The 27,541-nt window shown below is 40.7% G+C and overlaps 1 long non-coding RNA gene across 1 annotated transcript in view; it reads right to left on the minus strand.

The window, feature by feature from the left end:
* Window positions 1–27,541, minus strand: part of LOC105489147 (uncharacterized) — a 143,875-nt gene that overhangs the window by 83,867 nt on the left and 32,467 nt on the right. The window contains exons 3-4 of the long non-coding RNA XR_011612540.1: window positions 20,871–21,006; window positions 2,079–2,162 (exon numbers count right to left, since the gene is read on the minus strand). This is a non-coding gene — a long non-coding RNA (uncharacterized lncRNA). The remainder of the gene's footprint in view (window positions 1–2,078; window positions 2,163–20,870; window positions 21,007–27,541) is intronic.

Genomic DNA, 27,541 nt, shown 5'->3' on the forward strand with positions numbered 1-27,541 from the left:
ATAACTTAGCCAGGCATGGTGGCTCATGCATGTAATCCCAGCATTTTGGGAGGCCAAGGCAGGTGGATCACCTGAGGTCAGGAATTCAGGACCAGCCTGGCCAAGATGGTAAAACCTTGTCTCTACCAAAAATACAAAAATTAGCCAGGCATGGTGGCACATACCTGTAGTCCCAGCTACTCAGGAGGCTGAGGCATGAGAATCGCTTGAACCTGGGAGACAGAGGTTGCAGTGAGCCAAGATCACACCACTGCACTCCAGCCTGAGCGAGAGACCAAGACTCCTTCTCGAAAAAAAAAAAAGAAAGAAAAATAAAAGCTACAACTTATATGGAAAAACAAATATAAAAAATTAGCCAGAAGAATACAAAAAAAACAAAAAGCAAAAGACAGCAAGTAAATAATAATAAGAGAGCAGACGCTATATCATACTATGAAGTCTCTATAACAAAAATAGGGTGGTTCTGGTACATGAATATACAAATACACCAATTTAATACAATAGAAAGCTCAGAACAGACTTGAGAGCATTTGGAAATTCAGATCTGATAAAGGTGACACCTCAAATCATTAAGGTAAAGATGGGTTTTTTAATAGTTATCCTGGGAGAACTAAGTAGCCATTAGAAAAAGATAAAATTAGATGCATACATCACATGACATATAAGAATAAACTCCAAATGGATTAGTAAACTAGATATAAAATATAAAGCCAGTTGAAACTCAAGCCCCCACAAAAAACTGCACAAATGTTTATAGCAGCTTTATTCATAATTGCCAAAACTTGGAAGCAACCAAGAAACCCTTCGGTAGATGAATGGGTAAATACACTTCGGTACATCCAGACAATAGAATATTATTCAGAACTAAAAGAAAAGCAGCTATCATGCCACAAAAAGATGTGAAAGAAACTTAAATGCATATTACTAAGTAAAAAACCAATCTGGGCTGGGCACGGTGGTTCACATCTGTAATCCCAGCACTTTGGGAGGCCGAGGTGGGTGGATAGCTTGAAGTCAGGAGTTCAAGACCAGCCTGGCCAACATGGTGAAACCCTGTCTCTACTAAAAACACAAAAAAATTAGCCAGGCATGGTAGCAAGCGCCTGTAACCCCAGCTACTCCAGAGTCTGAGGCAGGAGAATCGCTTGAACCCAGGAGGCAGAGGTTGCAGTGAGCCAAGATCATACCATTGCACTTCAGCCTGGGCGACAGAGCGAGTCTCCATCTCGGAAAGGGAAGGGGAGGGGAGGGAAGGGAAGGGGAGGGGAGGGAAGGGAAGGGAAGGGAAGGGAAGGGAAGGGAACGGGAGGGGAGGGGAGGGGAGGGGAGAGCAGGGGGAGGGGAGGGGGAGGGGGAGGGGGAGGGAAGGGGAGGGGGAGGGGAGGGAAGGGGGAGGGGGAGGGGAGGGAAGGGGAGGGGGAGGGGAGGGAAGGGGAGGGGGAGGGGAGGGGAGAGAAGGGGAGGGGAGGGGAGGAGAGAGGAAGGGAGGGGAGGGGAGGGGAAAAAGAAGCAGCAGCTAATCTGAAAAGGCTATATACCATATGATTCCAACCATATGACATTCTGGAAAGGCAAAACTATGGAGACAGTAAAAAAAAAAAAAGTACAATAGTCACTACTGTTTTTAAAAAAGTATATATACACACACACAAGTATTCTGATCATCTTCACTACCTCTCCAGTCTGGTTGAATACCTCTCCTGTATACTGCCATGGCAATATGCTTCCTTTACTCTTCTTAGATGGTATTATAATTGTCCATTTCTCTGTTAGAGTAGGCATCACACCAGTCATGTTCACCATTTTAGCCCTAGCTCCAGCAGAATATAAGAATATGGTAGGTACTCAAAAATTATCTGTTGAATGAATGCAGTAATAAGTGAACAAAATAAATCTATCCTCACTCCAGCTGATGACTATATAGCAACAATTCCTTGAACCATTCTTTTCCGGAAGGGTCTGATTTAAGTCTATGTTGGAAAAACATAGCAAAGTTCCAATTAGAAAAGTTTCTCTGAAGGTCAGACTGACCCCAGAGTGAGCAGCTAATTTTCTAGTGGCCTGGGGGCCAATCATACCTTTTATTACTTTTCCAAACATATGAGGGAAGCATTAAACAGCTTGGTTGAGCTTCATCTGTGAAAATGGTCCAGCTCTGGCCCCTGGAATAAAGCATACCAGAGCCCCAGTTTAACATGCAGGTACTACTGCTATTTTCTTTACCTTTAAGAATTTCTTAATCCCAGCCACCCTGACCAGGAACCATTATACTATATATAACTATAGCTGGAACCTTCTTTTGAGTTCTCAGCAGGCATCTCTCCTGGAGAGGACTCCATTTGAGACAACTTTAAAGCAGTCTCCAACTCAGGTAGAGACCAGAAATTTACACATGTATCCAGGGTAGGTGACTTACACTCATGGATGATCCATGGGTCAGTCTCTGACCTCCAGCCCAACTTACCTTCCTAAGAGTCCCTGTGCATTTTCTTCTGTCCCTTCCTTCTGTGAGGAGTGTCCCTGTAATCAGCTATCCTGAGCCACCTAGGACCCACAGCTCACATCTTTTTAGCATGCTAGGCTGATAAATATGTGTGTTTGAATATTAATTATCTTTTCATATTTTCCTTAGAGCAAAGAAGTACTCTCTAATAAACTCAATTGAAATCAGACAAAGGCTTAGTTCGTGGCCGGGCACAGTGGCTCATGCCTGTAATCCCAGCACTTTGGGAGGCCAAGGCAGGTTGATCACTTGAGGTCAGGAGTTCAAGACCAGCCTGGCCAACATGGCAAACCCCATCTCTACTAAAAATACAAAAATTAGCCAGGCGTGGTGGCTCACGCCTGTAAGTCTGACTACTCAGGAGGTTGGAACAGGAGAATCACTTGAACCTGGGAGGTAGAGGCTCCAAGATTGTGCCACTGTACTCCAGCCTGGGCAACGGAGAATCTGTCTCAAAAAAAAAAAAAAAAAAAAATCAGATAAATGCTTAGTTTACCTTTCGGCCCCTCTTTTTTCAATATGACACATTAACATCACAGATGCCTTTTCTTGCTTCCCTATTATTGTTGAGGGCCCTTATCTTATAGGGAAACTGTCAGACAGCTCTGGTTACAGGGGACCAAGAAGGCCAAGGTTCCAAATACAAGTCTCATATGGATCAAACAGCTTCTCTCTACCCGATGGGCACAAACTGCATCTGAACTGTTTTTACTCACAATACTTCTGACACCAAATGGGGGGAAGGAGGGGGTGGGTTCTCACACCAACCAGTTCTCCAACTCTCCAGATACCAAATGAGTGTCACACAATTCACTTCAATTCTGACACTAACTACCCAGAAGTAGCATCAGACTCTACAGGCTTAAGGGCTCAGTCCCACAAAACTACCCTCACTTTCAGACACAAGTCGTGAGTTCAGGGGTTCACACAACCCCCTCTTCAGGTTCCATAATTTGCTAGAATGACTCAAAGAACTCAGGAAAACACTTTATTTGCTCTTACCAGTTTATTACAAAGGATACAGCTCAGAAACAGTCAAAGGCATAGGGCAAGGTATGGGGAAAAGGGTGCAGAGCTTCTATACCCTCTCTGGGAGTGCCACGCTCCCAGCACTTCGATGTGTTCACCAATCTGAAAACTCTTAGAATTCCATCATTTAGGGGGTTTTATGGAGATTTCATCACATAGGCATGACTGAAGAAATCATTGGCCATTGGTGACTAACTCAATCTCCAGTCCCTCTCTCTTCCCCAGAAGTAGTGGGGGAACTTCCTTTTTGAACATACGATAACAACGCTTTTGTTTTTTGTTTATATTATGTCTCATTTCCTTTATTTTTAAAATTTTTTATTTGAATGGCTTTAAGAGTACAACTGGTTTTGGTTGCACAGACGAATTGTAGAGTGGTGAAGTCTGGGTTTTTAGTGTACACATCATCCCAATAATGTACATTGTACCCAAACAGTGATTTTTCATCCCTCACTTCCCCTATCCTTCCTCTTTCTGAATCTCCAACATCCATTATACCACTATGTATGCCTAAAAGATACTTTTTTTTTTTTTTGAGACGGAGTCTCTGTCATCAGGCTGCAGTGCAGTGGCGCGATCTCAGCTCACTGCAACCTCTGCCTCCTGAGTTCAAGTGATTCTCCTGCCTCCAAATGATTCTCCTGCCTCAACCACCTCAGTAGCTAGGATTACAGGCATCTGCCACCACACCAGGCTAATTTTTGTATTTTTAGTAGAGACAGGATTTCACCACGTTGGCCAGGATGGTCTCAATCTCTTGACCTTGTGATCCGCCCGCCTCAGACTCCCAAGGTGCTGGGATTACAGGTGTGAGCCACTGCGCCTGGCCGATACTCTTAGGACTCCAGAGATTCTAAGGGTTTTAGAAGCTGTGTGTAAGCAACCCCCAATTTTTTTTATTATTTTACAGCACCCTAACTTCTAATCAGTTTTCCTAATTGATCAAACAATTATATTAGCAATAAACTCTTCCATTATATGTCCTGCTATTTGTAGCCCTCTGATACTGCCATTCTTATTTATTTTTATTTTATTTTATTTATGTATTTATTTATCTTATGACAGGGTCTCACTCTGTTACCCAGGCTGGAGTGCAGTGGCGAGATCTCAGCTCACTGCAACCTCTGCCTCCCAGGTTCAAGCGATTCTCTTGCCTCAGCCTCCCGAGTAGCAGGGATTACAGGTGCACACCACCACGACTGGCTAATTTTTGTATTTTTAGTAGAGATGGGGTTTCGCCATGTTGGCCAGGCTGTTCTCTAACTCCTGACCTCAGGTGATCCACCTACCTTGGCCTCCCAAAATGCTGGGATTACATTCCATCGCTTCTTAATCCAGTCCATCACTCAGGAAATTTCCAAGAATTTGGAGGTCTTTTCCAAGAATCAGGGACAAAGACCAGCCAAATCTCCCATTCCTATTTATATTTTAACCATTCTGAAATAATGAAATTATACTTTTAAATATTTTAATAACTTAATGAAATCATAATTTTAAAAATGTGCAATAACTTAAGAATCTGCTGCTCAGCATCCCAAAGCACAATGGTTTAGAAGCCACGTGTGTCTGACCCCTCCAATATTTCACTGTTTGCTTGGGGTTTATTGTTTTGCATAATGTAACAACCTAAAATGTCTCTCATATTGTCTTTCTTTAGAATATGAAACATGACTCTCCTCCCCTTCCCCATCTCCCTGTTTTCCCCCAGAGTTTTCTTTCTTTCTTTTAAAAAACATAGAAACATAGCTTCTATCTGGAACATAAATAAAGAAAGATGAGTAAGATTCAATTCTTTTAATGATGTGGGTAAAATTATGTTTTCTTAAGGGTGCTGTTAAATATGTGAGCTACATGGAGAAAATATTCACCCTGACACTGCTGCCTTCACTAGAAAAGCTCTTATGATTTGATGGATGGGAAATGAACAAGTCCTACAACTGCTGTTCTATTCATTAATTACTGAAGTAGGTTCAGCTATGACGGAAAGGTAGTCCTCTCAGGCATTAGCCTGTTACCACTGCAGAAACAACTGACCACACCCTCCACATGGCCTTTGTGTTCTCATTTTACTAGGGTGTAAGTCAGCTTCAAAAGGAAGATGGAGTAGGTATGCAAGTTAGAGACTGACAAACTGATTTCAAAGTCAGCCTTGAAATTGCCTTTTAAAATATTTTCATGTGTACTCCCACTCTAGACTTGCCAAAATGCAGAGATTCAATTCAGCAAATTATTCCTCTTTTATAGCCAGTTGTTGACACTGTACTCTTTATCCCTAAAGGCTTGTGAATTATTTTTAAAGTGGAAGGAAAAGGAAGGAACATGATAAACCATGTTAACATTTCTTGAGTTTAAGAAATAATTTATTTTGAATTTTCCTGCTAGATGAAATGGCAGACACTGTTCATGAACTATATAACAGTTGGGATAGTCATAACATCCTTCCTCCTTGTTCATGAACAGGGAGGCTTATACCTGTCAATAAACATTTGAGTTGGTTTCCATTTCTTGCTATTAAAAACTGCACTGCTATGAACATTCCTGCACTTCCTTCATATGTCTCTTAGCGCAAATGTGCAAGTGTTTCTCTAGGGGTGGGACTGCTGAGTCATGGTTGGTATAAGCATTTTTATGCCACATTTTTTCCAAAGTGGTTATACCAGTTTATATTCCCACTCAAAGTATATGTGTTCTTCTTGCTTCATCTTCTCACCAACACTATTTATTGTTAGATTTAATTTTTGCCAGTCTTATGTGTGGGATAACATGGTATTATATTATGGTTTTAATTTGCATTTCCTTAATTACTAATGAGGTAAAATATTTTAACAGGTTAATTGGCTGTTCTGCTTTCCTCTTCTATGAAATGCCTATTCCAGATTTTGCCCATTTTCCTATTGAATCTTTTTCTAACTGACATATAAAAGTTATGTGTGTATCATGGGTACTGAACTTTCATCAGTTATATCAATTGTAAATGCCTTTTCCCAGTTTGTGCCTGTGTTTTCATTCTCTTTGCTGTCTTTTGGTAAATAAAAATTCTTAATAGAATTGAATTTACGAATCTTTTCCTTTATGGTTTGTCCTTTTTTCTTTTATTTAAGAAATTCTCTCCTACTTCAAGTCATTAAGATATTTTTCTGTATAATTGCTAACAATTTCATAATTTTGTCTTTCACATTTAAATCTTAATGCACCTACATGGGGTGCAGTGGCTCACGCCTACAATCCCATCACTTCAGGAGGCTGAGGCAGGTGGATCACTTGAGGTCAGGAGTTTGAGACCAGCCTGGCCAACATGGTGAAACCCCATCTCTATTAAAAATACAAAAATTAGCCAGGTGTGGTGGCAGGTGCCTGTAATCCCAGCTACTCGGGAGGCTGAGGCAGGAGAATCACTTGAACCCAGGAGGCGGAGGTTGCAGTGAGCTGAGAGCATGCCACTGCACTCCAGCCTGGGTGATAGAACAAGACTCAGTCTCAAAAAAATATTTAAAAATAAAAAAATAAGTCTTAATGCACCTAGAATTCATTTTTATCACATGGATGGATAGTCAACTTCCTTGGCATCATTTATTCAAACATCTACTCTTTCTCTGCTGATTAGATTTAAGTTTCCATATATGCAAAGATCTATTTCTTACTCTCTATTCTATTCCATTAGTCTCTTTGTCTATCTTTGAACACGTAGCTTTATAAATCTTAATATCCAGGATTCCAGTATAACAAGCCCCCCAGCCTGTATTTCTTCAAAAATGGCCTGTCCATTCTTGATCTTTTGCATTTACATATGAATTTTAAAATTAGCTCTTCGACCTTAAATACACAATTGAGACTTTGATCAGAATTACATTGAATTTCATGCTCCTGTGACACTAGCATGAGTCCTTCTCCCAGTTCTACAATTAAGACTCCTAACAATTCATTTATCCAGCCAAAAAATACTTACAAGAGCCTAGGATATGGCAAAAATTATAGTGAACAACAAGGATACAATAGTGCAGAAAACAGAATTAGTCCCTGCATTTGTCAAGGCTTCAGAGTGGAAGCTGTGGGAGAGGGACGGAGGGAAGAATAGTCGTGTACTAATTATTTTTCCATTTGCTTTCATTCCATTTTTCATTTGTAAGCTAGGTTATTCATTTTGAAGTCCCCTAGCTTACCTAGCCCTTTACTTTGTGTATTAGTCAGGGGTCTCTAGAGAAACAGAACCAAGAGAATATGATAGAGAGAAAGGGAGGGTTATTTTAAGAAATTGGTTCATATGATTATAGAGGCTTAGTGAGTCCAAAATTGGATGAGATAGACAGCAGGCTGCAGACTTACATAGGAATTGCAATTAGAGACCAACGGCAGTCTGCTGGCAGAGTTCCTTCTTGCTCAGTCTTTGTTCTATTAGAGCCTTCAACTGATTGGATAAGGCCCACCCCCATTATGGAGGGCAATTTGCTTAACTCAAACTCCACCAATTTAAACGTTAATCTCATTCAAAAACACCCTCACAGAAACATCCAGAATAATGTTTGACCAAATATCTGGGCATTGTGGCTCAGCCAAATTGACACATAAACTTAACCATCTTTTATTTATTTATTTATTTATTTATTTATTTATTTATTTTTGAGACAAGGTCTTGCTCTGTTGCCTAGGCTGGAGAACAGTAGCACATTCATGACTCACTGCAGCCTTGACCTCCCAGGCTCAAGCAATCCTCCCTCCTCAGCCTCCCTAGTGGCTGGGACTACAGACGTGCATCACCATGTCTGGCTAATTTTTGTATTTTTTGCAGAGACAGGGTTTCACTACGTTGCGGAGGCTGGTCTTGAACTCCTGAGCTCAAGGGATCCCCCTGCCTTGGCTTCCCAAAGTGCTGGGATTACAGGCATGAGCCACTGCGCCTGGCCAAACCATCACATTTCTTATCCTTTCTGTTTCCTATGTCCTTGAATCTACTTTTCTTTTTTTATAAAAAAGGAGAATTTGAGTAGGAGGAGGGGAAAAGGGATAAAAGGATATGTGTCAAGAACAAACCATCTGATTCCTCCTTTTTCTTCAGGTTTAGGCTGTAAGGAAGAGTTCAACTCTTCAGCCTGCCTGACTGACCCCGAAGCCCCTGCAAAGTAGCATTGTGTTCATATTCACTTCCCTCAAAAGCTCCTAGTACATGCATAGATTATGCTGCCAACCTTGCTGTAACTAAAGAAAACAAATCTTATAAAGCAGAGTGTTTCTTAGGAGATTATAAAGTTGTTTGGAGTTTTTGTTTGCTTATTTCAAACCTGAAAGGGCCCACATAGACTTTCTATACTAAAACAAATTTAGTTTTCAACCTGGAATAGTAGAAATAACAGAAACTGATTATTTAAAGTTCTATAAAATAAGAATCTGGAAAAGAAAAAATTGTTGAATACAAAACAAGAGGGCTCTTGGGGGATACTGGCAACATATGTGTGTGTTCGCTTTTATTTTTATTTATTTAGTTATTTATTTTTTATTTTGAGACAGAGTCTCGCTCTGTCACCCAGGCTGGAGTGCAGTAGTGCAATCTTGGCTCACTGCAACCACTGACTCCTGAGTTAAAGAAATTCTCCTGCGTCAGCCTCCCAAGTAGCTAGGGTTACACGCGCTGCCACCATGCCCAGCTAATTTTTGTATTTTTAGTAGAGACAGGGTTTCACCATGTTGGCCAGGCTAGTCTCGAACTCCTGACCTCAGGTGACTCACCTGTCTTGGCCTAAAGTGCTGGGATTATGAGTGTGAGCCACTGAGCCCAGCCTGTTTGTTTTTAATTTTTTGTAGAGACAGGGATCTCCCTATTGTTGCCCAAGCTGGTCTTGAGCTCCTGGACTCAAGTGATACTCCTGCCTCAGCTTCTTAAAGTGCTGGGATTACAGGTGTGAGCCACTGCACCAAAACTTATTTGTTTTTCTAAATCTCTCACAGACACGAAAAAAAGACATACCAAACAACAAAATGTATCCTGCTTGTACAATAATGTAATTTACCTAAGTTTCTTCAAGATAGGCATAAAGCTCAGCTTATATATACAGAATAGCAATCTACAGCATTATAAGATAAATGTGCAAATACACAAACCAGAATTCACCCTGGCTCAGTTGAACAGTTCACCATCAGAAGAGTTTACACTACCATCTAGTGGTTCACTTAGTGAAAAGACATTTGTACTCTTCAAAATGTTTCAGCTAGATAGGCAATCTAGTAGATACAAATAAACCACTTTGTCCTGAGGAAAAAACAGGCTAAGATCAACAAAACAAACACTTAGATACATATTAGACCATGGTGGACAAGCTACTGGATTAAAAGCCTCAGATTTGACTTCTAGCTCTGAGATCTATTATTCACAGCTGTGTGATTTTGGACACGTTATTTTACCTCTCGAATTTTGTTTCTTATTTGTTAAATGAAGTGACTGCAATAGATTGGTGTTTCTGAAGTAGTAAATTATAACATACTAGCCAAAATCAATATAATAGGTCATGACCAGATTTTTTTTTTTTTTTAATACTTTTGAGTTCTAGGGTACATGTGCATAACGTGCAGGTTTGTTACATATGTATACTTGTGCCATGTTGCTGTGCTGCACCCATCAACTCGTCAGCACCCATCAACTCATCATTTACATCAGGTATAACTCCCAATGCAATCCCTCCCCCCTGCCCCCTCCCCATGATAGGCCCCGGTGTGTGATGTTCCTCTTCCCGAGTCCAAGTGATCTCATTGTTCAGTTCCCACCTATGAGTGAGAACATGCGGTGTTTGGTTTTCTGTTCTTGTGATAGTTTGCTAAGAATGATGGTTTCCAGCTGCATCCATGTCCCTACAAAGGACACAAACTCATCCTTTTTTATGGCTGCATAGTATTCCATGGTGTATATGTGCCACATTCTCTTAATACAGTCTGTCACTGATGGACATTTGGGTTGATTCCAAGTCTTTGCTATTGTGAATAGTGCTGCAATAAACATACGTGTGCATGTGTCTTTATAGCAGCATGATTTATAATCCTTTGGGTATATACCCAGTAATGGGATGGCTGGGTCATATGGTACATCTAGTTCTAGATCCTTGAGGAATCGCCATACTGTTTTCCATAATGGTTGAACTAGTTTACAATCCCACCAACAGTGTAAAAGTGTTCCTGTTTCTCCACATCCTTTCCAGCACCTGTTGTTTCCTGACTTTTTAATGATCACCATTCTAACTGGTGTGAGATGGTATCTCATTGTGGTTTTGATTTGCATTTCTCTGATGGCCAGTGATGATGAGCATTTTTTCATGTGTCTGTTGGCTGTATGAATGTCTTCTTTTGAGAAATGTCTGTTCATATCCTTTGCCCACTTTTTGATGGGGTTGTTTGTTATTTTTTTGTAAATTTGTTTGAGTTCTTTGTAGGTTCTGGATATTAGCCCTTTGTCAGATGAGTAGATTGCAAAAATTTTCTCCCATTCTGTAGGGTGCCTGTTCACTCTGATGGTAGTTTCTTTTGCTGCGCAGAAGCTCTTTAGTTTAATTAGATCCCATTTGTCAATTTTGGCTTTTGTTGCCATTGCTTTTGGTGTTTTAGACATGAAGTCTTTGCCCATGCCTATGTCCTGAATGGTACTACCTAGGTTTTCCTCTAGGATTTTTATGGTATTAGGTCTAACATTTAAGTCTCTAATCCATCTTGAATTAATTTTCGTATAAGGAGTAAGAAAAGGATCCAGTTTCAGCTTTCTACTTATGGCTAGCCAATTTTCCCAGCACCATTTATTAAATAGGGAATCCTTTCCCCATTTCTTGTTTCTCTCAGGTTTGTCAAAGATCAGATGGCTGTAGATGTGTGGTATTATTTCTGAGGACTCTGTTCTGTTCCATTGGTCTAGATCTCTGTTTTGTTACCAGTACCATGCTGTTTTGGTTACTGTAGCCTTGTAGTATAGTTTGAAGTCAGGTAGCGTGATGCCTCCAGCTTTGTTCTTTTGACTTAGGATTGTATTGGAGATGCGGGCTCTTTTTTGGTTCCATATGAACTTTAAAGCAGTTTTTTCCAATTCTGTGAAGAAACTCATTGGTAGCTTGATGGGGATGGCATTGAATCTATAAATTACCTTGGGCAGTATGGCCATTTTCACGATATTGATTCTTCCTATCCATGAGCATGGTATGTTCTTCCATTTGTTTGTGTCCTCTTTTATTTCACTGAGCAGTGGTTTGTAGTTCTCCTTGAAGAGGTCCTTGACATCCCTTGTAAGTTGGATTCCTAGGTATTTTATTCTCTTTGAAGCAATTGTGAATGGAAGTTCATTCATGATTTGGCTCTCTGTTTGTCTGTTACTGGTGTATAAGAATGCTTGTGATTTTTGCACATTAATTTTGTATCCTGAGACTTTGCTGAAGTTGCTTATCAGCTTAAGGAGATTTTGGGCTGAGACAATGGGGTTTTCTAAATATACAATCATGTCATCTGCAAACAGGGACAATTTGACTTCTTCTTTTCCTAACTGAATACCCTTGATTTCTTTCTCTTGCCTGATTGCCCTAGCCAGAACTTCCAACACTATGTCGAATAGGAGTGGTGAGAGAGGGCATCCCTGTCTTGTGCCAGTTTTCAAAGGGAATTTTTCAACTTTTTGCCCATTCAGTATGATATTGGCTGTGGGTTTGTCATAAATAGCTCTTATTATTTTGAGGTATGTTCCATCAATACCGAATTTATTGAGCGTTTTTAGCATGAAGGGCTGTTGAATTTTGTCAAAAGCCTTTTCTGCATCTATTGAGATAATCATGTGGTTCTTGTCTTTGGTTCTGTTTATATGCTGGATTATGTTTATTGATTTGTGAATGTTGAACCAGCCTTGCATCCCAGGGATGAAGCCCACTTGATCATGGTGGATAAGCTTTTTGATGTGTTGCTGAATCTGGTGTGCCAGTATTTTATTGAGGATTTTTGCATTGATGTTCATCAGGGATATTGGTCTAAAATTCTCTTTTTTTGTTGTGTCTCTGCCAGGCTTTGGTATCAGGATGATGCTGGCCTCATAAAATGAGTTAGGCAGGATTCCCTCCTTTTCTATTGATTAGAATAGTTTCAGAAGGAATGGTACCAGCTCCTCCTTATACCTCTGGTAGAATTCGGCTGTGAATCCATCTGGTCCTGGACTTTTTTTGGTTGGTAGGCTATTAATTATTGCCTCAATTTCAGAGCCTGCTATTGGTCTATTCAGGGATTCAACTTCTTCCTGGTTTAGTCTTGGAAGAGTGTGAGTGTCCAGGAAATTATCCATTTCTTCTAGATTTTCCAGTTTATTTGCATAGAGGTGTTTATAGTATTCTCTGATGGTAGTTTGTATTTCTGTGGGGTCGGTGGTGATATCCCCTTTATCATTTTTTATTGCGTCAATTTGATTCTTCTCTCTTTTCTTCTTTATTAGTCTTGCTAGCGGTTTGTCAATTTTGTTGATCTTTTCAAAAAACCAACTCCTGGATTCATTGATTTTTTGGAGGGTTTTTTGTGTTTCTATCTCCTTCAGTTCTGCTCTGATCTTAGTTATTTCTTGCCTTCTGCTAGCTTTCGAATGTGTTTGCTCTTGCTTCTCTAGTTCTTTTAATTGTGACGTTAGAGTGTCAATTTTAGATCTTTCCTGCTTTCTCTTGTGGGCATTTAGTGCTATAAATTTCCCTCTACACACTGCTTTAAATGTGTCCCAGAGATTCTGGTATGTTGTATCTTTGTTCTCATTGGTTTCAAAGAACATCTTTATTTCTGCCTTCATTTCGTTATGTACCCAGTAGTCATTCAGGAGCAGGTTGTTCAGTTTCCATGTAGTTGAGTGGTTTTGATTGAGTTTCTTAGTCCTGAGTTCTAGTTTGATTGCACTGTGGTCTGAGAGACAGTTTGTTATAATTTCTGTTCTTGTACATTTGCTGAGGAGTGCTTTACTTCCAATTATGTGGTCAATTTTGGAGTAAGCGCGATGTGGTGCTGAGAATAATGTATAATCTGTTGATTTGGGGTGGAGAGTTCTATAGATGTCTATTAGGTCTGCTTGCTGCAGAGATGAGTTCAATTCCTGGATATCCTTGTTAACTTTCTGTCTCGTTGATCTGTCTAATGTTAACAGTGGAGTGTTGAAGTCTCCCATTATTATTGTATGGGAGTCTAAGTCTCTTTATAAGTCTCTAAGAACTTGCTTTATGAATCTGGGTGCTCCTGTATTGGGTGCATATATATTTAGGATACTTAGCTCTTCCTGTTGAATTGATCCCTTTACCATTATGTAATGGCCTTCTTTGTCTCTTTTGATCTTTGATGGTTTAAAGTTTAAAGAGACTAGTATTGCAACCCCTGCTTTTTTTGTTATCCATTTGCTTGGCGCCCCTCCCCCAGCCTCGCTGCTGCCTTGCCGGTAGATCACAGACTGCTGTGCTAGCAATGAGGGAGGCTCCGTGGGTGTGGGACCCTCCCGGCCAGGTGTGGGATATAATCTCCTGGTGTGCCCGTTTCCTTAAAGCGCAGTATTGGGGTGGGAGTTACCCAATTTTCCAGGTGTTGTGTGTCTCAGTTCCCCTGGCTAGGAAAAGGGATTCCCTTCCCCCTTGCTCTTCCCAGGTGAGGCGATGCCTCGCCCTGCTTCAGCTCTCGCTGGTCGGGCTGCAGCAGCTGACCAGCACCGATTGTCCGGCACTCCCTAGTGAGATGAACCCAGTACCTCAGTTGAAAATGCAGAAATCACCGGTCTTCTGTGTCGCTCGCGCTGGGAGTTGGAGACTGGAGCTGTTCCTATTCGGCCATCTTGCTCCACCCCCCCCGACCAGATTTTTAAAAATGTAAGTGGAACAAAAAAATCAGAGTACATCCGTTACTATGGGTCACAGCTAAAAGAGTTGGAAAGCCTCATCACGCTACCTGACTTCAAACTATACTACAAGGCTACAGTAACCAAAACAGCATGGTACTGGTACCAAAACAGAGATATAGACCAGTGGAACAGAACAGAGCCCTCAGAAATAATACCACACATCTACAACCATCTGATCTTTGACAAACCTGACAAAAACAAGAAATGGGGAAAGGATTCCCTATTTAATAAATGGTGCTGGGGAAACTGGCTAGCCATATGTAGAAAGCTGAAACTGGATGCCTTCCTTACACCTTACACAAAAATTAATTCAAGATGGATTAAAGACTTAAATGTTAGACCCAAAACCATGAAAACCCTAGAAGAAAACCTAGGCAATATCATTCAGGACATAGGCATAAGCAAGGACTTCATGTCTAAAACACCAAAAGCAATGGCAACAAAAGCCAAAATTGACAAATGGGATCTAATTAAACTAAAGAGCTTCTGCACAGCAAAAGAAACTACCATCAGAATGAATAGGCAACCTACAGAATGGGAGAAAATTTTTGCAATCTACTCATCTGACAAAGGGCTAATATCCAGAATCTACAAAGAACTAAAACAAACTTACAAGAAAGAAACAAACAACCCCATCAAAAAGTGGGCAAAGGATATGAACAGACACTTCTCAAAAGAAGACATCTGTGCAGCTAACAGACACATGAAAAAATGCTCATCATCACTCGCCATCAGAGAAATGCAAATCAAAACCACAGTGAGACACTATCTCATACCAGTTAAAATGGCCATCATTAAAAAGTCAGGAAACAACAGGTGCTGGAGAGGATGTGGAGAAATAGGAACACTTTTACACTATTGGTGGGACTGTAAACTAGTTCAACCATTGTGGAAGACAATGTGGCGATTCTTCAAGGATCTAGAACTAGAAACACCATTTGACCCAGCCATCCCATTACTGGGTATGTATCCAAAGGATTATAAATCATGCTGCTATAAAGACACATGCACATGCATGTTTACTGTGGCACTATTCACAATAGCAAAGACTTGGAATCAACCCAAATGTCCATCAATGATAGATTGGATTAAGAAAATGTGGCACATATATACCATGGAATACTATGCAGCCATAAAAAAGGATGAGTTCATGTCCTTTGCAGGGACATGGATGAAGCTGGAAACCATCATTCTCAGCAAACTATCGCAAGGACAAAAAACCAAACACTGCATGTTCTCACTCATAGGTGTGAATTGAACAATGAGAATACTTGGACACAGGAAGGGGAACATCACACACCGGGGCCTGTCGTGGGGTAGGGGGAAGGGGAAGGGATAGCATTAAGAGATATACCTAATGTAAATGATGAGTTAATGGGTGCAGCACACCAACATGGCACACGTATACATATGTAACAAACTTGCAGGTTGTGCACACGTACACTAGAACTTAAAGTCTAATTTAAAAAAAAGAAAAAAAAATTTTTTAAAACAAGAGTTGGAAAGCTCTATGATTCCTATCAGCTCTAAAATTCCATGTTCCTATGAATTGTGGATATCAGTCCCACCTCAGAGTGCTGATACAGAGTTTATAGCTGCCTAATTTATAGTTAGAGATAACTTAGAACTGTCTGCTGACCAGGGGCGATATCTTCTATTTCTCACCTATAACTCAAAAAGACTCCAATCAAAATAGATGCAATCATTTGCCTGGTTGTGTTTATATGTTTTGTTTTCTTTTCATCCTCCAGAGACTACCACCAGTCTTTCTAATGCACTGTTTCTCAAATCATGGTACGGGGACCAACTGCCTCAGATTCACTTGGGGTGCTTCTTTAAAATACATATCCTGCCTCCCCTAACCCACTACCAGACCTACCAAATTAGGACCTCTAAGCATACAGCCTAGTGATCTGCACTGTTTTCAAGTACCCTAGATGATTCTTATGTATCCTAAACCTGGTGAAATTTGAGCTTGAGCTCTTGGCAGGTAATATTGTTGATCCATCTCTATCTTAACATCCTCTCCGCTATCTCTATCCTTACTCTACTCTTTACTCCTCCTAAAGGAATATACTTGCACGTTGCTAGCTCAGAAGTACAGATCTCTAGTATCTAAGAAGAATTAGGCCAACTGAAGTGCCAATACTTTCCAGATCTAAGATCTACAGTAGCTAATATACTACTGAAACAAAATACGATTTCTAACACATTAAGCTATACTGAACAGATAGTAGGTAGCCATTGTTCCTTTCCACATAATCAGGCTTGATACTTATAAACAAAGCCCAAATCCTTTTTCTCCCAAATTTCTTAATACTTTTGAATATTTGGGGTATTTATCCTTGCTACTCAAAGTGTGGTCCATATACCAGCAGCATCAGCATTGCCTGGGAGATTGTTAGAAATCGACTCTCAAATTCTACCCCAGAATTGGAATCATCTGCATGGTAACAAAATTCTCACAGGTGAATTGTATGTACTTTAAACTTTAAGAAGCACTGCTTTATAAATAGTGAGCATGAAATAGTCAATCAGTAAATGCAAAGCAGCTGCAGCCAGGATTGCCTTCTTTTTAAAGACAGGGTCTCACCCTGTTGTCCAGGCTGGAATGCAGTGGTGCAATCCTGGCTCACCGCAATCTTGACCTCCCAAGTTCAAGTAATCCTCCTCCCTCAGTCTTCCAAAGTGCTGGGAGTACAGATGAGAGCCACTATGCCCGGTCAACAGTTTTTTAAAACCTGGTATCTGTTCTCTTTCTTTTCAAGAAGGTGAGGGCCCTAACACCCCTTCTGCCTACGTACAAAAGCTCAGAGCAAACCTTAGGAGGGGAAGTCAAGAGCGGGAGGGAGACAACAGGTGCTGGAGAGGATGTGGAGAAATAGGAACACTTTTACACTGTTGGTGGGATTGTAAACTAGTTCAACCATTATGGAAAACAGTATGGCGATTCCTCAAGGATCTAGAACTAAAAGTACCATATGACCCAGCCATCCCATTACTGGGGATATACCCAAAGGATTATAAATCATGCTACTATAAAGACACATGCACACGTATGTTTATTGCGGCACTATTCATAATAGCAAAGACTTGGAATCAACCCAAATGTCCATCAGTGGCAGACTGGATTAAGAAAATGTGGCACATATACACCATGGAATACTATGCAGCCATAAAAAAAGGATGAGTTTGTGTCCTTTGTAGGGACATGGATGCAGGTGGAAACCATCATTCTTAGCAAACTATCACAAGAACAGAAAACCAAACACCGCATGTTCTCACTCATAGGTGGGAACTGAACAATGAGATCACTTGGACTCGGGAAGAGGAACATCACACACCGGGGCCTATCATGGGGAGGGGGCAGGGGGGAGGGATTGCATTGGGAGTTATACCTGATGTAAATGACGAGTTGATGGGTGCTGACGAGTTGATGGGTGCAGCACAGCAACATGGCACAAGTATACATATGTAACAAACCTGCACATTATGCACATGTACCCTAGAACGTAAAGTATAATAATAATAATAATAAATTTTTTTTTTAATTAAAAAAAAAAAAAGAGCGGGAGGGAGAAGACCCCAAATCTCCATGTAGTTGTTGAAGGTTCTGAATTAAATGAAGTGATTGCAGGTGGAGAAACAGAAATGGTTTAACTATGAAGTCCCTGATATAAGAAAATAAGCAAGTCAACCCTAAAATAAACAGACACAGAAAAAGACCAACTTAAATCTGGTAGCATGCTAAAACAAGACTATAGTAATGCTTCTCTAACTTGACAGTTGCAGCAGAGATTCCATTAGCTACCCACAGTCACTAAGGAAGATATTATTGTTTCCTAAATGTTCACCTGTTACATAACTCCTGTCACTGATGTCACAGTATTTCAATGAAACTGAGTCTGTTTGGGGAAACTGCCTGGACAGAAAGAACAGAGTTTTAGGATTTGAGGCCTAAAGGGCTGATGTTTTTGGTGCTAATGGAAATTGAAAATAAAACTGTTCAAAACCAGCCTGGCCAACACGGCAAAACCCCATCTGTACTAAAAATACAAAATTAGCCTGGCATGGTGGTGCATGCCTATAATCCCAGGGAGGCTGAGGCAGGAGAATCACTTGAACCTAGAAGACGGAGGTTGCAATGAGCCAAAATTGTGCCATTGCACTCCAGCCTGGGCAACAAGAGCGAAACTCTGTCTAAAAAAAAAGAAGGTTTAAAAAAAAGATAAAACCATAATTGTAATATCCTTGACATTAGAGGTAACTTCTTTCTTAAGTGAGGATGAATAGAGAAACCAAATATCAATATTAATAAATGCCCAGTAAGATCATATATTCCATCTGGCTCTTGGAACAAAGTAATCTCCTTCCTGTTATTAGGTGGTATCTCTCCTATGCTGACATCTCCTGCCCTGCTTAAACTAGTCTGCAGGTCTGTATCCATTTTCAGCTTTCTCTCTGGCTTGAATTTGAATTAACCTCTTTGTGAGCAGCCTAAATCTCTGTTTAACACATTCATTTGTATCACGTATTCTATCAGTTACATCTTCTTAAAGAAGCCTTTTCCAGAGTCTTCTGAAATGTTCCAATCTGGACAAGTTGTCTTCAATGCCTTAGTGCATTACCCTCATCCTAGAGTCTACATCATTAATCCTGGGAATTCCTTTGGTCTCATCTGTATCACCCGTTTCATGTACCCTAAGTCTTCCTCTTCCTTGTTTTGGTGGAGCATATCCTCCAGTAACTTTCTGAGTATGAAAAGGTCAACATGGTAGGTAAACTATAAAACTTTGCATGTCTTAAGATGTCTTTATTCTACCTTCACATTTGATTGATAATTTGACTGGGTACAAAATTCTAGGTTAAATTTTAAAGGCATTGCTCCATTGCCTCCTAGATTCTACTACTGTTTTTGAAAAATCTGAGGCCATTAAGATTCCTAGCCTGTTGTATTTGACCTTTTTAAAAAAGAAAACCTCTTTCTCTCTAGGAATTTATAGAATCTTCTCTTTGTCTCCTAAGTTCTGAAATTTCACAGTGATGTACCTTACAAACTTAGGTTGAAATGGATTCTTTTAGTTCCAGGGAATTTTCTTGAATTATTACATTGACAGTTTTCTCAGCTCTATTTTCCCAGTTCTTGTTTTTGGAACCCCTTATACTCAGGTGTTAGACCTCCTAGAATGCCTTATTTTTTTTTTCTTTTCACTCTTATATTTCATTTCCTCTATTTTTTGCTCTATCATCAGAGATGTCTTCAACTTTATTGCCTAATCCTTCTATTGAGTTTACTGCTTTTGTGATCACATGTTTAGTTTCCAAGACCTCCTTTTTATTCTGTAAATATTCTTTTATAGTGTTCTCTTTTTTCATTATTATATCTTCCCTCATGTCTCTAAGAATATTAATGATAATTTAAAATTGTTATTCTTCTCCCTACATTGTCTTTGTCTTTTCCAAATTATTTTTTATGTTTATATGTTTTGTTTTATTTCTTTTGTATATAAAGCCTTCCTCAAATGTCTGATAATCTTCGGTTGCCTTCTCATATTTAACAGTGAGGGACTGGCCGGGCGCGGTGGCTCAAGCCTGTAATCCCAGCACTTTGGGAGGCCGAGACGGGCGGATCACGAGGTCAGGAGATCGAGACCATCCCGGCTAACACGGTGAAACCCCGTCTCTATTAAGAAATACAAAAAAAAAACTAGCCGGGTGAGGTGGCGGGCGCCTGTAGTCCCAGCTACTCGGGAGGCTGAGGCCGGAGAATGGCGTAAACCCGGGAGGCGGAGCTTGCAGTGAGCTGAGATCCGGCCACTGCACTCCAGCCTGGGTGACAGAGCGAGACTCTGTCTCAAAAAAAAAAAAAAAAAAAAAAAAAAAAAAACAGTGAGGGACTAAAAAGCTAAGTGGAAGCACTGAGTAACTGAGTAACACCTCCCTTTGTGAACTCTGTCATTAGATATTCTACAGGGCACTTGTAGTTGGGAACTTCCAATATCAGTACGTGATATGCCAAAAGCTGTTTGGTAGCTAACCTGTCAGCCACTCTCCCTTCCATCTTTGCTAATAGAACACTGATTTTTTTAGATAATTTGTCCAATACAAAGTATGCAATAGTCCCATGGAAGCAGCTAAACAGTGTATAATACAGCATCCAAAGGGCACAGCAAAGCTTTGCCATGGATTGGGGAAGTATCAGTGCTAAAGGAATGCAATCCAGGAATGGATAGCAGAGCTGAGGTAACAGGTGTAACTAAAACCACATAGGTAGCTATATCATGACTCTAGGCTATGTCTGTCCACTTGCAGCAATACTACAGGAAGTGACTGGGGAAGAGGAGAATCAAAGGAAATAGAAGGCACCAAAAAATATCAGAGGTACAATTACTGGGGAGGAAAACTGAGGCCAAAGGCTACTATACCCATAAAGCCAAGGTTGAGGGATGGGAGGGAAACCTACAACTCAGAGATTACCTATGCAGCTTGGGATCTTTTTGGAAAGCAAGCATCAGGTTGCTGGTGTTACTGATTAGACTGCCACCATCTTCAGGACTGCCTCAGGAATTGGTGAAGGCTTGAGTCTGTAGTGGGAATCACCATCTGTAGAAAGCTGGGACAGACATCGAGCAGAGGAAATAAGACAGTGACAGACAACATGTATAGCATGCTAGAAAGGGAAAATAATTCATATAAGGGCAACATAGTTGAAGCAAAAGGGAAAAGACTGATACTTACTTATACATACCATTATGGCCATACCTACTGTAAAATATAAAAACACTTCCTTACTAGTTGGCAAACGGCAGCTCTACTAAGTCCTCAAAGTGTCCTCCTTTCCTTACCCTGCCACTTCTTAGTCCCTCCTGAGATGGTCCAGCATATAAAGGGATATCATGTGGCCCAGCAGAAGGCCTCTTGGACCCTGCTGCAGTCACTGTCCATTCTGGTTGTTAATGCTCATGCATCATCAGTTATTCAATATTTTGCTATGTTCCTGAGAGGCTTAACCTACATTGTGAATATATGTATGCCTGTCTGATTCATTCGATTGCATGCAAATGGACAAATTCACAAATATTTTTACATAAGCAACCCAACAATTTAATATCTTTATAAATATGAGTGCAGAGATATTTCAAGAGGTCATGGAAAGAATTTTCATCAATAAAGAGATCTTTCTCACACTAATCTGAGGCAACTTGTAGGCTCTCTGGTCTACACAGCGATCCTTTATATCTTTCCAGGTCTATGAGACATCTGTAATATTTACCAACCTAACAAGCCCCAGTAAAACAGTTTCAACTCAGGTTTTCCTGTTAAAGATGGAAGACTGAACACAAGAATGTATCTCCACATCCTCCAATAAGATAATTAAAATGAAGTAGAGGGAATTATATACTTTTAAGGTATAATCTTTAAGGACAAAGAGATTAGGAGAAGAGACAACCACAACAAAAATGAGGAAGCTGAAAAGTAGATGGAAGAGTAGCAACCTACTTGGAAGACATAAGAAATTTGAGGTGGTAGTGCAGAAAGTAAAGAATCAAAGCAAATCACACTGCATAATCACCAAAAAGCTCAAGAACTGGCAGCACCAGGTGTCTCTAGAAATGAGAGGGAGAAGGGCAGTGGTGCGAAAGTGGGACTAAAAACACTGGTTGAAAATCTGGTTAAGGATTTACAACTTTCCCCAGACTGTAGTCAAGTAACCATGGTAAAGATCACCCTACAATTTTCCCCAGACTGTAGTCAAGTAACCATGGTAAAGATCACCCTACAACTTTCCCCAGACTGTAGTCAAGTAACCATGGTAAAGATCACTGCAGAATGCTGAATGTTTATTCTCTGGTGAGGGCAAAACAGATGGTCTGTGGATTGAAGAGCACCAGGCATAAATGAAAGCAAGTGTTTTATACCACAACAAGGAGATAATTTAACAAAGCCACAGATGGCCAGTAAAGATAGTTTTATTTTTAAATTTGACTATAACCAAAGAAATATAAATAAAAACCACAAGATATTTTTCTATTAACCTGGCAAAGACTAATGATAATACCTAATATTAATGAGGACACAGAAAAACAAGCTCTCTCACATTCTGCAGATGGAAGGTAAACTGCTAAAATTTTTCTGGAGACGATATATATCAAAAATCTTAAAATTAGAGCCCAGACAATCTACTTCTATGAATGTATCATATGTAAATTGGAATAGACACGCAAGATTTAAATAAAAGAATGTGTATAATAAGCAAAAAGAAAATCTGGACTCAATCTAAATGCTCAAAAGTAGATGATTAAACAATTACATATTTATACAATTAAATATTGAACTGTATATTTTGTTTGCTTCTGCAACTTCAAACTGTACCCTTCTCTACTTTCTCCATTCTTTTCCACCGTATTCCATGCCCTAGAAGGCTAATCTTTAGAGACTGCATCAAACAGGTTCCCTCACCCTTTGGCTTCAGGTTGGGTTTAGGCAACTTTTATGTAAATCTAAAACTATTCTAAAAAGAAAAGCTTATTTTTTAAAAAGCACGTAACCAACTAATTTGGTTTTTACTTCCCATATCCACCATCCCTTGAAGCATTTTTTGGTGAGATGTCCAACAGATAAGCAGCCAGGGTGATATAAACACAGCGAGGGAACCAAATGAGACTTTGTTTCCCATGCCAGAGAACAAACTCCAGGCAAAGAGGATGGGTTTTGTCTTGCTGCTCTTAGAAAAATTCTGAAATCTAGATAAAAATCTCGAAAGCAAATGAAAATAACATGTAATTTATCCTGCTCTTTTTCACCAACAAGTACGTAATTTGTGCCTTAACCTAAAGAGGTTTGAAAAGTTGGTACTGACAATTCTAAGCGGTATTTCCATGCTTCCTGTTCATTACAACTACAACTATATAAAACAGACCTTTCATACAGTCTTTCCCGGCACCAAAGTGCAACTGTGGGGTTTTATTCTGTAATATAGTTGACACTTTGAAAAGGCAACTCTGACTAACCCTTAAGATGACAGTAGGACATCTCCTCTGTTAAGGAAAAGTCCTAAACTAGAATGTCATGGAGAGAGGCTTCCCTAACTAGGAGACACCTGAAAGGAGGGGAAGAGTCAGGCAGGAAATGAGCATTCCAGGGAGAGACAACAAAACTGACAAAGACCTGAAGGCAAGAGAGCATGGTGAATGTATTAGTCCGTTTTTCACACTGCTGATAAAAACATACCTGAGACTGGGCAATTTGTAGAAGAAAGAGGTTTAATTGGGCTTACAGTTCCATGCAGCTGGGGAAGCCTCACAATCATGGCAGAAGGTAAGGAGGAGCAAGTCCCGTCTTACACGGATGGCAGCAAGCAAAGAGAGAATGAGGAAGGCTCAAAAGCGGAAGACCCTGATAAAACCATCAGATCTCATGAGACTTATTCACTACTGCGAGAACAGTATGAGGGAAACTGTCCCCATGATTCAATTATCTCCCACCAAGTCCCTCCCACAACATGTGGGAATTACGGGAGTAAAATTCAAGATGAGATTCAAACCATAGCATGGTTTGAATATGGTTTGGTTTTTAATTTTATCTTTATTATTTAAAATTTTTTTTAGAGTCAGGGTCTCACTCTGTCACCCAGGCTAGAGTGCAGTGGCATGATCATTGCTGCAGCTTCAAACTCCTGGGTTCAAGCAATCATCCTGCTTTACCACACCCAACTAATTAAAAAAATTTTTTTTGAGGGAGAGCTCCTGGGATAATGGTGGATGGGAGGCAGGACTAGCTTGCAGCTCCAGACAGAGCAGCACGCAGAGGGTCACAATGTGAATTTTAGCTCCAGATTGACTGCAAGAACAAACTTGCAATCCCGAGAGGACCCAGAGACCCTCTGAAGAAAGCAGGCTGCTCCGGCAAGACCCAGGAAACGCCCAAATAATGTGAGTGCCCCAACTGCAGAAGTGGGAAAGGGAGACCCTCCTTTCTTGAACACACACCCCCACTGGAGAAGCTGAAGGTCTGTTTGCAGGAGAAGTTTCTGACTTTACCTGGAACTGAGTCAAGTTAGAGAGCCAAGCAAAATACAGGGGTAGAGGAAGCAGCAGAAAGGCCCTGCAAGCTCGCTGGGTCACCAAGCAGCCCGTCCCTGTGTGGCACCACAGGGATTCATTGGGAGGGTGGCCAGAGGAGTAGGGGGTAAAACTCCATGGGAGAAGGAATTCTCTAGCTGAACTTTGTAACAATTTGAATGGGGTAAGAAGCCTCCTGGTCAGAACACAGGGGAGGACATGAATTCAGCGTGCAGACTTCACAGACAGGGGAAGAACTAAAGCCCTTTTCTTTCGCAGCTGGAAGGTGGATAGCGTCGGGACAGTTTTCACGCCCATCTTGCTCTCTACCTGGAAACAGACTAGGGGCTGCTGGGGAGGACACAGTGGGATTGAGACCGGCCCTTCGGTTTGCATGGGAGCTGGGTGAGGCCTATGACAGCCAGCTTTCCCCCACTTCCTGACAACCTGCAAGACTCAGCAGAGGCAGTCACAATCCTGGGTATACAACTTCAGTGACCTGGGAATCTCACCCCCATCCCCCACAGCAGCCTCAGCAAGACCTGCCCAAGGAGAGTCTGAGCTCAGACACGCCGAGCCCCACCCCTACCCAATGGTCCTTCCCTATCCACCCTGGTAGCGGAAGACAAAGGGCATATAATCTTGGGAGTTCTAGGGCCCTGCCCACCACTGGTCCCTCTCCACTCTACTACAGCTGGTACTATAGCTGATGCTTTCTAGAAAGCAACACCTCCTGGCAGGAGGCCAACCAGCACAAAAATAGAACATTAAATCACCAAAGCTACGAAGCCTCACAGAGTCCACTGCACCCACCACCACCTCCACTGGAACAGGCACTAGTATGCATGGCTGAGAGACCCATAGATGGTTCACATCACAGGACTATGCAGACAACCCCCACTACCAGCCCAGAGCTAGGTAGACTCACTGGGCAGCTAGACCCAGAAGAGACAACAATTACTGCAGTTTGGCTCACAGGAAGCCACATCCACAGAAAAAGCGGGAGAGTAATACATCAAGGGAACAACTCATGCAACAAAAGAATCTGAACAACAGCCTTCAGCCCTAGATCTTCCCTCTGACAGAGCCTACCCAAATGAGAAGCAACCAGAAAACCAACCCCGGTAATATGACAAAACAAGGCTCTTCAACACCTCCCCAAAAATCACACTAGTTCACCAGCAATGGATCCAAACCAAGAAGAAATCCCTGACTTACCTGAAAAAGAATTCAGGAGGGTAGTTATTAAGCTAATCAGGGAGGGAACAGAGAAAGGCAAAGCCCAATGCAAGGAAATCCAAAAAATGACACAAGAAGTGAAAGGAGAAGTATTCAAGGAAATAGATTAAAGAAAAAAACAAAAAATTCAGGAAACTTTTGACACACTTGTAGAAATGTGAAATACTCTGGAAAGTCTCAGCAACAGAATTGAACAAGTAGAAGAAAGAAATTCAGAGCTTGAAGACAAGGTCTTCAAATTAACCCAATGCAACAAAGAAAAAAGAATAAAAAAACATGAACAAAGCCTCTAAGAAGTCTGGGATTCTGTTAAATGACCAAACCTAAGAATAATTAGTGTTTCTGAGGAAGAGGAGAATTCTAAAAGCTTGGAAAATATATTTGGGGGAATAATTGGGGAAAACTTCCCCAGCCTTGCTAGAGGCCTAGATATCCAAACACAAGAAGCACAAAGAACACCTGGAAATTCATCGCAAAAAGATCTTCGCCTAGGCACACTGTCATCAGGTTATCCAAAGTTAAGATGAAGGAAAGAATTTTAAGAGCTATGAGACAGAAGCACCAGGTAACCTATAAAGGAAAACCTATCAGATTAACAGTAGATTTCTCAGCAGAAACCCTATAAGCTAGAAGGAGTGGGGCCCTATCTTCAGCCTCCCCAAACAAAACAATTATCAGCCAAGAATTTTGTATCCAGTGAAACTAAGCATCATATATGAAGGAAAGATATAGTCATTTTCAGATAAACAAATGCTGAGAGAATTCGCCATTACCAAGCCACCACTACAAGAACTGCTAAAAGGAGCTCTAAATCTTGAAACAAATCCTGGAAGTACATCAAAACAGAACCTCTTTAAAGCATAAGTCACACAGGACCTATAAAACAAAAATATAAGTTAAAAAGGAAAAACAAGAGAGAAGAAAACAAAACAAAAAACAAAGTTGACAGGCAACAAAGTGCATGATGAATGCAACAGTACCTCACATTTCAATACTAACATTGAATGGAAATGGCCCAAATGCTCCACTAAGAAGATACAGAACCACAGAATTGATAAGAACTCACAACCAATTATCTGCTGCCTTCAGGACACTCAACTAACACAAGAGGACTCACATAAAATTAAAGTAAAGGAGTGGGGGAAAAAAAAAGGCATTTCATGCAAATGGACACCAAAAGCCAGCAGGGGTAGCTATTCTTATATCAGACAAAATAAACTTTAAGGCAACAGTGGTTAAAAGAGACAAAGAGGTACATTATATAACGGTAAAAGGCCTTGTCCAACAGGAAAATATCACCATCCTAAACATATATGCACCTAACACCGGAGCTCCCAAATTTATAAAACAATTACTTTTTTTTTTTCATTAAAGTTCTAGGGTACATGTGCATAATGTGCAGGTTTGTTACATATGTATACTTGTGTCATGTTGGTGTGCTGCACTCATCAACTCATCAGCACCCATCAACTCGTCATTTACATCAGGTATAACTCCCAATGCAATCCCTCCTCCCTCCCCCCTCCCCATAATAGGCCCCGGTATGTGATGTTCCCCTTCCCGAGTCCAAGCGATCTCATTGTTCAATTCCCACCTATGAGTGAGAACATGCGGTGTTTGGTTTTCTGTTCTTGCAATAGTTTGCTGAGAATGATGGTTTCCACCTGCATCCATGTCCCTACAAATGACACAAACTCATCCTTTTTTATGGCTGCATAGTATTCCATGGTGTATATGTGCCACATTTTCTTAATCCAGTCTGCCACTGATGGACATTTGGGTTGATTCCAAGTCTTTGCTATTGTGAATAGTGCCGCAATAAACATACGTGTGCATGTGTCTTTACAG

The sequence above is a fragment of the Macaca nemestrina genome, chromosome 14 (assembly GCF_043159975.1).
Source record: "Macaca nemestrina isolate mMacNem1 chromosome 14, mMacNem.hap1, whole genome shotgun sequence".
NCBI lineage: Eukaryota > Metazoa > Chordata > Mammalia > Primates > Cercopithecidae > Macaca > Macaca nemestrina.